General features: G+C 35.6%; 1 protein-coding gene across 1 annotated transcript in view; it reads left to right on the top strand.

The window, feature by feature from the left end:
• Positions 1-873: 873 nt before the first annotated feature.
• The window catches only part of LOC311432410 (cadherin-19-like), a 113,063-nt gene continuing 99,141 nt past the window's right edge, over positions 874-14,795 (top strand). The window contains exon 1 of the mRNA XM_084510850.1: positions 874-1,002. The gene's annotated coding sequence lies outside the window, so the exon portion shown is untranslated. The remainder of the gene's footprint in view (positions 1,003-14,795) is intronic.

The raw sequence follows: 14,795 nt of genomic DNA on the forward strand, positions 1-14,795 counted from the left end.
GTCACCAAGTCTATTAGTGTTCTGTGGGTTTAGAATTATCATGATGGGTATCCATTCTTATTGCCTATGATGACAGTATGATTTTAAGAATCTAATTTTAGTAATAGTTCCTCACACCTCCATGACATTGTCTGCCAAAAGATGTTTCCTATCTATGGATAGCTCCAGAAACTCCCAATGTCAAGGACAGAACAGAAATTAAGGAATTACTGTGCTTTCTTAGCTTTGAATGCAAGTAACTCCCAAACACAAAACACCGAGATCCTGAGGCAGTCTCCTTTTTATAGATCTCAGCTGTTTTTCTTGCTATCACAGTAGCCACTGACAGCTTGTTTGGACAGCATGTTGAGAGATGAGTCAGACCTCTGCATGGATCAGGAAGTTTCCTCATACCCAACACTTCTTAAGATTGAATGATGTAGATAGAATAGTTTGTACCAAAGAAGTTATCATATTAGGACAGCCTCATATCATATTAGATAGCTTTTGAAGGAAAAAAAAATGTTTCTACCAAAGTACAGTGTGATAGAATTGATGTCAGTGATGTATCTAGAACAATAATATTGTGTACTTAGACACCATCTGTTAGTTAATAAAGTAGGCTTCTAGTTTAGACACTCAAAGTAAATAATATTAAGACTTCCTGGTATTACCCACAGTTTAAAATACTAATTCATGTAAAGATTATATATAGAACTATGTTTATTCTCTGCCTAATACTTATTCAAAACCCTTTCTCACTGCAGCTGGCAATGTTGTTTCTAACCACAGTCTGCAAGTGCAGAAGGCTGGGGACGTAGAACAATTGGCATTGTTAAAGGTAACAGGGAGAGCTTTCATCCAAAACATGCTATGTATCCCACAGATGCTGTTGTAGCTCTGTGCTGGCAATGATAAATGATGTACAAAATGAGTGAATACTGAGACACAGACATACATAGAAAAGGAATTTAAGAAGAATTCCTTGACAGCGGGACACATCTGATTTTACAAAGAGAACAGGTATGACATTCATTTTTAACTTGCTCATCTGATTTCCTACTCTCTAAACTTTAGGAGTTATTTTTTGCTCCCCTAGAATGCTCTGTTTCAAGAGAGAGCAGCACAACCCTAACTTCCTCATGTGTAGGACATGTGTAGGTCATACAGGTATAGATGGTGATCAAGAACGCGTTACATGTAAAGGTGTCCTGCACTTTTGAGAAAGTACTGTGCAGATTCAGAAGGTAGGGTCAATAAGTGGAAGCGAACAGTTTTTCACTGTACTTTACTGTTTCTTCATCATACTCCAAATTTTCCTCCTCTCACTTTTATTTGCTCATGTATTTTTCTCAGTTTCAAATAGTCCAGGTTATCCTAACAACTGTCTTCATTGTTTGAAAGGGTGTGTCGGTTTTCCAAACTAACCTGTCTAATATATTGAACAGTTTAAAGAACATTTACAACTAACTGAAAACACATACATGTCACAGATGAATGCTTCCATCATTATCTTTCAATTAGGAATTTTGGCTTCCTCTATTCTTCAATACCTGATTTTGAAACCTTCTCATCCTGACTGTGAGAAGTTCAAGAGCTTGTGTAAGAACTGCAAAGTTTCTTTTTCAACTCAGAGTTACATCAGAACCTAATTATGGAGAAATGTAAGTATTATAGTCCACACCGACAACAGAATGGTAGATATTAAATGAGAAAAGTCATGACTGTTTCAGAAGAGTATGAAAGTAGGAATCAAAAAAGGTTATAATATCTTCTACCAGGCTCTAATCTATCTCCTTTACCTTTATCTAGTAAAAAGTAATCTAATCTAGCTCCTAGACCTTTATCAATCCTATTCTTTGCTTCTGAACCAAAAAGTGCTGAGTAATAAAGTGTGACTCACTGAGATTGACCCAAGACTCATGGAGGACATTTTACACTAATTTCGACACAGATTGCAATTGATCCTCTTTATCAGAAGTGGCAGCCTTCAACCATAAGAATACACAGATTCCAAAGACTTATGAAAGTTTTTATTTAAACATTCTCACAGCTGGTACTATATATATAAGCTAAAAAAAAAAAAAAAAAAAAAAAAAAAAAAAAAAAAAAGTTCTTAGAAAAAGTTATTAAAAAGTTCTGAAAGTTTCTATTTATTCAATTGTTATTAATTGCTTTCAAATTCTGGTTTTGGGTCATTATATGGCAGAAAGTCTGGTCCAATTATCCTTCCTATCCTGAACTGCTGCAGAAAGGCTTGTGCTATTAAATATAAAAGATGGGAGTAAAAAATCCTGTTAGTTCTTTTCCCCAGGAGAAGATCATGAAGGCAGCTAGGAAGAATAATCAGTAACTATGTTCTTTCCTACTCCTACTGTGGAATCACATTTTTATCCACAGTTTACAGTTCTGAAGATTTTTATGGGTCTGGATTGCATTTAACTTGTTCCTCTCACAATGGCAGTGCAAAGTGCATCTCAACACAATAATTGCTTATGATGTCCTAAAGAGCATTATGACCATGGGAATTCAGCATCAATAACAGAGAAAACTTTATGGCCTCTGTAAAGTATTAAGTGTTCCTATACAAACAGCTGTGGGGTGGGGAGGACTGTTTGCATGTTTTCCTTTTGGACTCTGTTATGGAATTGCAAGTCTCACAAGATGAGCAACAAACATCGTTCAATTCACAGTCAAATAGCTGGTTTTCCATATGCTGAATCCAGTGTTATCCCTCTCATGGAAGCAAAGTGAGTTGCATTTTCCTTTACAAGTGACTTTCTTCACTTTTCTTGTGCTTATTCTTCAGTTAGATTGCTCTGTTTACTTGCTTATGAGGTGTATGCTAGCCACAACTAGGCATTCTTTGCTCTCCTTCAGGGATTTAATGAAAGTCCCACATTCCCTTTTATCAATTTGTTAAAGTACAGGATGGGTTGTTTGCACCTCTGTAAAGCTTATCTGTCTAGAAGCTTTAGTACTATATACAATACTATAGTACTGTATACAAAAATTGCACAACTGATCCTACAAGGACATTTATGAACAACGCATTCAGTAACTACACACAGCAGATATGAGATAATCCCACTCTTCTTCCAGAAGAAAAACACATCCATCAATAGAGTTCAGTCTGATGAAGTCTGAACCTTTCATCTATTTTCCTAGCAATAAATACGAGACACCAAAAGAGAAAGAAATCATTGCCTTTCCAATCTGTCAGGTCCATGATCCACAAATGAAGAGGCATTCATGCCAAGAATAGGAATAGATAGAAGGTCTGTGTCTTTCCTATTCGGTGTACTTTCAAAATAGAGCTCCTTATGGAAATTTGTGTATGGATTGGGATTATTGTTTTGGTTTGTTTTGCTTCTTCCTGGTAATAAAACCATCTTTTCAAAAATGCAAGCACATGGTTAACATACTAATACGTGTATAAAGGAGATATTGAAATATGTCAAATGCATGCAGTATTTTAAAATATTAAATGCATTTTTCCAACTTTATACTTGGGTACTTACGCTAAATTGTTTGAACGATTTACTACAAATCAAATCTTGTACAATGTATTCTACTTTAAAACCAAATATAACTGAACTAGATTAAACACATGGAAAACACTCAGTTAAGATCAGACTGAATTTAATCTCATTAAATTCAACTAATAACATGACGTAACGCAATAAATTTCAGGTTGGACCCTGACAGTTAGTTCCTAATAGGAGAAGTTAGTAAAGTGAAGCCTGGTATTTTATTAATATAATTTACTACATTTACAGAAGTGCACAAGTACATCTACTTCTGAGGTAGATAACAAGGAATACAATATATGTTCTTGCTGGCAATTTGATTAAAGTTTTAATTATAACTCCCCCAGAAGTAGAATTATATCCAAATTTACTCAGACAGACAACTTCAAATCTTTACTACAAGTCCACCCAAATATTAGAATATCCTGAGTTGGAAGGAACCCACAAAGATCAGTGAATATAACTCCTGGCTCCACATTGGACCACCCAAAAATAAGACCATGTGTCTTCAGTGTTGTCCAAACATTTATTGAACTCTGGCAGCTTGGTGAGCCTGTCCCAGTGCCCACCACCCTCTGGGTGCAGACCCTTTCCCTAACCCCCAGCCTGACCCTCCCCTGTCCCAGCTCCATGTCGTTCCCTCAGGTTCTGTCGCTGTCCCAAGAGAGCAGAGCTCAGCGCCTGCCCCCTCTGCTCCCCTCGTGAGGGAGCTGCAGGCCGCCATGAGGCCTCCCCTCAGCCTGCTCTGCTCTGGGCTGAACAAACCCAGGGACCTCAGCCACTCTGCATGCCCTCCAGATCTTTCACCATCTTCGTAGTCCTCCTGTGGACACTATCTAATAGTTTTATAACTTTCTTTTATTGTGGCACCCCAAACTGCACATAGTACTAAAGGTGAGGTTGCACCAGAGCAGAGCTGAGCTGTAACAATCCAGTATCTTCCTTCTTCCATTCATCCACAGCTATATTTGTATGCTGCAAAAAATAAATGACAAAATTGTTTATACAGTCTATAGACCTTGTGTGATATCTTCCCATATTTAAACAACATTGAAATAAAGTGATGTGATCATTGACCTTTCATATTACAAATAAATAAATAAATAAATAAATAAATAAATAATCCTAACTGATGCCTGATATCTTTTAGAACTCAATTTCAGTTGACCATAAAATCACATTTCTGTATTAGAAATGCTTTTCTTAGTGAAAGGAAAGTTTCCATATTCCGCTTTCCTGCTCTGTATCATAATCAAACTTTACCAATTCATTCTTTAATCACATAGATTCTGTGGAAGTAATATGACAGACTGCAAGAAGCACAGAAGACTTAAAAAATTTAGATTTAATAGAACTGAGTAACTTTTCCAAGGAAACTAGCAGGCCTAGCAACATACCAGATTGCTTTAAGCTAAAAGCTAAACAACTGTAATCAACATGGACGTTTTATTTTATTTTATTTTATTTTATTTTATTTTATTTTATTTTATTTTATTTATCATAAAACTCATGATGTTTCTGTCCAAAACTAGAAAAACAGTCACTACATCGGACTGACAAGTACGATGTCATGCTTTTGAATACCTAGGAAAGGTATAGACAAGATTATAATGAATAAAGTGTTTTGCAATGGGGACTATACAGGAAGAAATCTTTTAAGAAGTAATCTTTTAAGGAAGTTAAAGTTTAGTTTTCTGAAAACTATTAGAAATATTTTCTTCAGAGCTTAGTAGGCAAAAAATTGTATTATTCCACAGTATTATCAGGCTGAAGAGTACTTCTATTCTCTGAAAAGAGTGTAAATTCTATAGTTAAAATATTGGTCTTATCACTTCACGCATTGTTCCAATGCAATAATCAAAATGGATCTATACAAAACTGTTCTATGTAAGAACAATGAGAGAAGGCTCTGGGATGACCTCATTGCAACCTTTCAATGAGGGGCTTATCCTTTGAAGGGGGCTTATCAAAAAGATGGAGAGCAACTCTTTGCTCAATCAGATATGGACGGAAGGAGGGGGAGTGATTTTAAACTAAAGGAGGGGAGATTTACATTAGAGGATAGGAGGAAATTCTTCACTCAGAGGGTGGTGAGGCACTGGAACAGGTTGCCCAGAGAGGTTGTGGATGCCCCATCTCTGGAGATGTCAAGACCAGGTTTGATGAGGCCCTGAGCAACCTGATCACATCCATGCCTATGGCAGGGGGTTGGAAATAGATGACCAAGTCCATTCTATGATTCTATGATTAACAAGAAGGAATAAAATTCTAAAGCCATAAATGCTTGTATGTTTGGTGTTTAAGCTTATCCAGATTTACGAGACTGCTAACTGGAACTCTGCTAAGATTCTGGTTTTCTAAGATGTGTTGGATGATCTCTGCTACATTGGATAGATAAATGGTGTAATCATCATTTAATTTGGTATATACCACTTATTTGCCAAAAAATATGAAATAGAATAGTGTCTAAAATGAAATGAATAATCAAAAGATGTGACAGGCGGTGTCTCAACATTCTTGAAATTATTATTAAAGCTGTTGAAAATCGAATGATAGTTTCTTTTCTGTGTTTAAGGATTTATTTGAAATTATTATTATTATTATTATTTTTAATTTGGATATACTCATGTAACCTATATCACAATATGTGAAAAAAAAATAATATAGTCATTTTTACCAATACTATATTAACAACAGAATCATGGAATGGTTGATGTTGGAAAGGACCTCTGAAGACCATCTAGTCCAAACCCCTTGTCAAGCAGGATCACCTAGAGCACATTGTGCAGGATGGCCTCCAGGCAGGTTTTGAGTATCTCCAGAGAAGGAGACTCCACAACCTCTTTGGGCAACCTCTTCCAATGCTCTAATTCATAGCTTTTTGACACAGGTTTTTATTAAAGGTATAAAGATAAATAGGAAAAAACAGAACAACTATGAGCAGCTGTTGAATAAAGAAAAAAAAAAAAAAGATAAATAAAAGATATTGGCTTCATTTAAGTTTGCCTAAACTTTTAATAAAGGTATAGAAATCAGAACAAAATCACTGTGCTTTGGTTTTAAATACATGTATTTTTATTTACTCACTACACCTTTTTTTATTCTTTCTACTTAGAATACAAAATACTGAAATGTCAGTGTATAAAATGAGTGTGGATTTGTACACCTATGAAATTTAAGTGAAAGTTTCCATAGCCGATATTCTTAAACTTCCTCTACTTTCAGTTATGTAAAAGAAAGATTTTGTTTACTAAGTTTGCCTTGACATTTGAGTTCAGTTATTGCCATGGCAGAAGACAAGCCAATTATGTCATTTGCATCATCTAAATGGAATTCTGAGTAATGTCACCATTCAGTGAGTAATTGAGAACAGAAAAGTGATTGTATCCCATCAAACCAGGCTTTGTAATCAAGTAAATAATACTTGGAATGTATCATTAGTCTGTGCAGATAAAAAGTCTGATTGGCTGATATTTAGATAAAGAATATGGACTTTAAATTTGACAAGGATACTTAAGGGATATAAACACAGAAGAAGGAGGAGAAAAACATCTCTCAAATGAATCCACATTTACAAGTGAAGTTGCTCACAGTAGACTGATTTGAAATTATCTTTAAATACTCTGATAAAGCCAATTAAATATATATATATATATGCAGTAATAATTTCATTTCATTAACAGACGTTAGAGTTGTTTCTGTCTCATAGAGACAGTTCACTGGGTACTTTTGACATACATTTGAAAAATAGTAGGATAACACATTTTGTGCAAGCTTGTAACAGTTTTCTCCTTATCAATTAAATTCATAAATCTTACAGATATGAATGTTCCAGATGGTAAATAAATTACGAAGTCAATAACACAACAAACCGTAACCATTGTTTCTAAAGTATTTTCTGATGTGAAAATATTCAAGACATATCCATATTTCAAGAGGACTCACTATCCAAACCAGTTTTAAACAAACTTGTTCAGGTACAGAAGTATTTAATTTTGCTGCCTGAAGCACATGACATTCAGTCAGATTGAAATGGCTCGAGGTAGTCCAAACTGTAAAATGCATTTTCATTTAAAATGTACACTGGCTCTGGAGATGTGTTGAATGTGTTGCGTATTAAGGTAGACTTTGTCAGCAGAATATGGCAGGGATTTAAATGCGTGTTAACAAATTACCTTCATTCAGAACACCAGCTTGACCTGAATCTCTTGAGTTATAAAATTCATCATGATCAGAAAAAGAAAGAAGAGTGACAGGCTTAGTGAGATTCTTTTGGAATTGTAATGTCCTCACTTTCAGTACAACTGGCAAGAGTTTTAAGAAACAGGAGAATGTATTATTGAATGGAATATGAAGTAATCTTGAGAATAATACCGTATTTAACCTTCTCAATATAAGGAACATACATATATATCTTGCCTTAGGCCAGTGTCAAAGACAAGAGGGAGTTCAGTCCTATAAGGTATTGAGCTTGAGGTCACTGGCTGCAATCCAGCAAAGCACTCAAGTGTAAGTTTAAATTTAAGTATGTGGAACATGCCACTTACTCCGATGGGATTATGCTTAAAGATAAAACTAACCTTAAATGCTTTGCTGGATCACAGCCACAGTGCTCAATACTGGGTGAATGCAAGTCCAACATGAGAAGATCATTTTCCTCTCTGTTTTCAGATGGAGCTTGGAAATCATATATAAATTTCTTTCAGGAAACAGAGTTCATAGGATAGCCAGACTGAATAGGTTCAGAAGGCTGGGATGATTTACAAACCTTGACACACTTATGTTAAAACATAACAAACAAACAAAACAATAACAACAAAACAAAAATGCTCTTTGACTTTCCAAGGTTCAGATACTAATTTATGCATATAATACGAAGAATGAATCTGGGCATGGATATACAGTTAAAGCAGAAGAAATCAAGTGAAAAAGCAGACACAGTCAAACTATTTTTCTTTGCCAAGTTTCGGTCTTGATTTTAGCCGTGACCTCTATTACTTCTGTAATTGAAAAGTGTAAGAAGTCAACAAGCTTAGAAGTATATGTATATTCTTACAGAATACATGCCAATTGAAACCAGATAATGTAGTTTATAGAATCAGACATAAGTGGTGTTCTTATGGGTCTGCTGCTTCTCTAGTTGAAAACTACGGGAAAGTAACCTTAGGAAACAAATTATATTTCAAAAAGCAAAAGCAAAACTGTGCTTTTTAGCATTATATATTAAGATTACTAACTTCATAGCTTGATATAGAAATTCTGAACTCTCTTTGCTCCCACCAGAGTAGAAAACACTTACTTAGAGTGGACCCTATTGAATGAAGATGGAGGATCTACCTGTGCTTGTTGCCTTTCAGGAAGGGAAGGAAGTGAGAAGAAAAAGAGCAAATTGTGTACACTTGCACCATTCACCTATTCTCAGTGGGCAGCAAGAAGTGTTTTGCATCATTTTTTCTTATTTTGTTTAGTATTTTTAGGCCAAGTTGCCAACTCATTGAACTAATTGAAGAACAGATGTCACATCTACAAACAGATAGAGAATATTAGCTGAGAAACAGTTTTATCAGGGTGATGATATGACTTGAACAAACAGGTTGCAACATCATAGACAATTTGACTGCCCAAATGACAAGCCACATGAAGTGTCCTGTAAAAAGTAAAAGAGAAAATATCCCCTGAAATGGCATACAAAAACCTAGGACTGCCTCAGCTAAATTTGGTCACATGTGGCTTTCTCTAAGGCTCAAGAGTGTTATATAAAAATAATATACAATTCACACAATAGGTATCGTATTTAAAGGGAAATAATTAAAGACAGCATTGCACTTTCTAGCCAACAGCTCTCAGTGAAGCAATGGGCAGATCTGGCAAAAGTCTGTCACAGTGTACCCTGCAGTAAGATCAAATCAAACTGATATTCTATCAGAGGTTAGTGAACATGAGACACTTTTGAAATATAAAGTGCTCAAGCAGCTCAGCATGTGTATTTTTTTTCTAGGTTTATCTTATTCCCACATTTCAACTTCTCCCCTTTTCATCATATCCATCAATCTTTCCCTTGTTGAGAAACAATTGTATCCTAGCAATCTCTTGAACTCATTTATACTTTCCTTTATTCTCATTTCCTTGTATCTCATTCTATGGTTTTATTATCTTTTATATGAGTCATGCTCCAACTTTCAATTTACTCCTAGATCCTTAATGGTAGAAAATGTTCAGATTCAAAATCTGTCACCAACGTGTCTCAGTTCCTTTCAAAAGCCAGAAAGCTAGATTTTGATTCACCTCTTGAAATTGGAAGAACGGTCTGTAGACATGCAGGCACATTTTATATTTTTAACAAATATTCAAAACAATATTTCACAGCAGGAATGTGTTTTCTCAGCTAAGTAGTAGATCCCATAGACCTACTTTTCTAACTGCATAACTAAATCAGTTAAAACCATAAACAATGAACTGCCTGGTATCCACTTTCCATTGTATACAGATTTTATCCTTCAATTTATGCAACAGAAGGAAGTAATAGGAAAGAGATTACCGTCTGTATTAGTATTATGTCTGTATTATATATTAGTTTTTGAAAGGACTTTGCAGAATAAAACATGCTTTAAATATACTAGCAATTTAGTAAAAACTTAATTTTGTTTGACTAAAAATTCCACTTGTCTCCAACATTTTGAAACATTTTAATTTGCAGTTTATCGACCCATGTCTAACTTAGATCACAAGATACTTATAAAGTCTAGTATCTCATCCACAATACATGTAAAACTGCTGCAGTGGTTGTAACAGCTCATTTCAAAGGAAGCATTAGAAAAACTATAATTAGAACTAACATTGTTTAGGAACTTCATCAAAGTGACTTTGCATTTGCAAAGACAAGTTTCTTCTGGAATTAGACTTTGTTCAGGATTAAGGAACATTGTTGAAGGTATGTAGTGATTACTGGCTATTGCAATGTCCTGCTGATGCCCACAGCAGCTCTCACAATTGAGGACAGTTTCAACATTAGTCCTCTACCTACCTTAACTTTTGATTTCTTTTCACTGTGATGTTAACTAAAGCTTTCCATGCTTAAGCCAACTCCTTTCCAAAGTCACTGAATGATTGCAATAGCAGCACACAACTGAGTTCTTAATTTTGAACCCAGAACATTGCATGGTACAGCTAGCTCCACCTGAAGGATCTAATTGATGCTAATGGCTGTGATATCTCTGGCTGTAAATATGCTGAGATCAAAGCTTGGGTTTACAGTTTGGGGAAGGGGGAAGAAAAGCCCTCAATTTCTTTCCGGTTAGCTTTTAGAGTCACAGGGGAAATGAACAAAGCAAATATCATACAGGGAAGGGAAGTGTGTTTAGGAAGAAAAAAAAATATATATTTTTTTCCTTTTTTATTACTATTTTATTTAAATATGTTTGCAATAGGCTACCTGTGCTGGTCTCATAGGGTTAGGAGTGTATTTTAATTACACTCTGAGGTCTCTAACCCTGGTAACACAAATAAATTAAATCTTTTTTTTTTTTTTTTTTTTTTTTCAAGAAAACTAGCAAAGACAATTAATTTGTGGAGGCTTTGAAAATATTTAAGTGTTGCTATTTGGAGTTAGTAATTAAACATAAGCATCATTCAGACTTCCTTCTGTTGTTAAATAAGTGTTTTAAAAACTGGGAAATAGAACTTAAATATCAAATCTGATGTGGTAACTGTATTTAACCAAAATTACCTCACAAAAAAAAAAAAAAAGAAAAAAAAAAGAAAAAAAAAGAAAATGAGAGAAAACAGTCATTGGCTTTGACATCTAAAAAGAGTTAATCCCTTCTAGGGATGCAGCTTTATGAGACAACAGATACATTTTAACTGCTCTCTGCTGCTGCAAGGGTGCAGCGAGTCCAGAGAAGTGCGATGAAGCTGGTGAGGGGCCTGGAGAACAAGTCCTACGAGGAGCATCTGAGGGAGCTGGGTTTGTTCAGCCTGGAGAAAAGGAGGCTCAGGGATGACCTTATTGCTCTTTATAAGTACATTAAAGGAGGCTGTAGTGAGGTGGGGGTTGGTCTATTTTCCCATGTGCCTGGTGACAGGATGAGGGGGAATGGGCTAAAGTTGTGCCAGGGGAGTTTTAGGTTGGGAATTAGGAAGAACTTCTTTACCGAAAAGGTTGTTAGACATTGGAACATGTCTAACAACCGATGCCCAGGGAAGTGGTGGAGTCACCATCCCTGGAGGTCTTTAAAAGATGTTTAGATGTTGAACTTAGTGATCTGGTTTAGTGGAGGACTTGTTAGTGTTAGGTGAGAGGTTGAACTCGATGATCTTGAGGTCTCTTCCAACCTAGAAATTCTGTGATTCTGTGATTCTGTGATTCTGTGATGTGAGGCATATCCCTCTTATTCTTCCCTTGCTCTCCCCTTCAACTCCGTCATCCACAATTCATACTACTTTTCCTCTCTCTGCAGTCCCACCTCTTCTCCCATGTCCCCTCTGACATGTCTGTTCTTGCAGTTAAATGCCTGTCAGTCTGTGAAAGAAAGGGTAAGATAAACACATTCATTTTGCTGTAACAACAGAAAATGATTTGCTTTTCATAGAATCGTAGAACCACATAGAATCATTCAGGTTCTAAGCTCATCTAGTCCAACCTTTTTTTTTTTTTTTTTTTTTTTTTTTAATTAATTGAATTGGTCTATTGCACAGACAAGAATGGATTGTTCAAGGTTTGGATGAGCTGCACAGCTCATCCAAAATGTGGAAGCAGCTGAAGCTGGGGAGTAAGATATTGCCTTCTCCCTTTTGGAGGTAGCAAGCTATTAACTCATCTCAGTTTCTTGCATAGCTGCACAACAAGGAGTTGTGCTGCTGTAGCTATGATAGTCTGGGAAAGTAAACAGGGAAATTCGATGTGGCACTACCACATACAGACCTAACTCAAGGTCTAACTTATACGTCTTGCTTAAGCACCTGAAACAGGGCCTTGTCTCTAGGTATGTTCACCTGTCAGAAGATAATTCAACACTCAACAAGGAACCTAAGAGCCTGCCAACTCCTAAATCAGATGTTCAAAGTTAAATGGAATTAATACATGAATATTAATTCTACTACAGCCTTGAGGGCCCAATAGAGAATCTGGGATCTTGAAATTTCCCACAGAGTCCATATTTTGTAGTGTATGAAGAAGCAAAATAGATTATTCTTGACCTTGCAGAATAGAGAATTGCAGAGGTAAGAGTCTGGGAATGCTATGCCAGCAACCAACATGCTTTTGCTGAGAGAGGAACTCTTTTGCTGCAAACAAAACGTAATGCAGTAGGTTGGCTATCTGTACACTGTGATAGTACAGGATTTCAGTGGAGCATTGCTGACACAAACCTGGGATAATGCTGTGCAAATCAGCTCTGTACCGAAAATAAGGGTCAATTTATGCTAACACATTTCCTTATATCATTTTATACTCCCTTGTAATGTTGTAGAAAACACATTAGCTTTTTTTGACCACTTTGCTTTGAGAAGCCAAGTTCAACATGCTGCTTGTGCTGATACATGGATCTTTTTTCCTGCTGGGTGAAAACTAATTCTAAATGTATTATTTTGTATGGATTTTATATATATATGTATATATATATATATATATTTCCCCCGTGGTGGGTACATTACATTGCTCTAGACTACAGAATATCCTTTCCTGATGTGTTTATTATTTTTTGTTTTTAGGTAATCCCCTTCCCTTTCATTAACATCCACATGTGCTAAACATGTGATTTACTTTTTGATTTTAACTCACCTTCCCCAAAATTCCTAACTGCCTTTCTTTTCTAATTTAGTCATGAAGTTCCTTAAAAACACTTCTCTTTTCTTTCCCCTGCAGCCAAAACAGGTCCTAACCATTCTCTTCAGCCTTTTTGGTGCAATTGATGGGTAGAACTACTTGAGTTGCCTCTCAGTAAGACCCTTTGAATTTTGTTTTGTTCACACCTGGGTTGCCTTTGTTAGAGGTTTCCCACTGTGCATTATGTGTCAGAATACAGTCTTCATAATCTTACCACTTCCTTGCACTTGCTGTCTAAGGCCCTGTAGCATGGCTGTCATAAATGTTACATCTTGCAATTATAAAGACAAGCACAGATTCTGGTGTATATTTTGACACTGTATAATCTGCAGGTATGGATGTATTATCTAATTAGGAAACAGACTGGTGTTCAGACTATGTCTTAAAAAGTAAATTGCTGTATTTCTTTGTAAGTAAAAGCTCAGATATTTATGGTTTAAGGGTACACAGGAGTTGATCTCTAGCATGATCTAAAGCTTACTGAATCAATGAAAAGACTTCCACTGGCAGCAACTAGCTTTGTATCTGTTCCCTTATGCAGTATCTGTCCTCCACTAATAATAGATTCCTTGGCTTATGACTTTCTCAGCAATGAAAAAGAAAGATCATCTTTCTTAAAAGCTGGTATAGGATGCATTTCTGCTAATTCAAAGTTAAAAAATAACATTTCAGCACTAGATGTAAATGTATTTATAAAAGCAAAAGTAAAATTACAAACCTTTATAATTAATTTATCAGTTTCCCATCCATAGCAAAAGAAATAAAAATAAATACTGAACAAAAGAAAATAAATCTGCATTGAGAGCATTTTTATAAATATTTGAAAGAAAATCAACACAGATCTCTTGGCTCTGGTTAGCACTTCTGTATCTTCTATCCGTCTGTCTTTGATGAATGTTGTTCATGCTCTTCAGTTTACAGTAAAAAGCAGGTTTTTAATTTTTCTATCTTCCACCTCTCTAGTGACAGTCTGTGATGGATGATGTGACAAAAATACTTATCCATAAATTCTAAATCATGAATACAAAATAAATTAGTAATATAAGAAGCAGATTTGCATTCTCCTTCAACAGCACTGCATCTACTGCTCTCTGATTTTTCCCTTTTACTTGTTTAATCTTGATAATAATACTAACTCAGCATAGGTATATCTTGCAGTTTTAAAACTCATGAGAGTACGGTATTGTCCTAATATACTTTGTGTTATTACTAGAGTTCAGGGTTCGGAATTTCTGTTGAAGCACGAGCATCTGAGCAACAGGCAACAACCTCAGAATAAAGAATTAGACTTCAAACCATCTACATTCCACTTTCTAAATGGAATTTCTCCAAAATTTTGATACTGATTTGCCAGTTGCCATGTTGTTCCTAAGGATTAACCATTTGTATCATATAGATTAGGAACATCCCATCATTTCTTATTTGACTCACCTGAAGAGAAACATTCATTTTAACAATTGTTT

Source organism: Aythya ferina (assembly GCF_964211825.1).
Source record: "Aythya ferina genome assembly, chromosome: 2".
In the NCBI taxonomy this organism is placed as follows: Eukaryota; Metazoa; Chordata; class Aves; order Anseriformes; family Anatidae; genus Aythya; species Aythya ferina.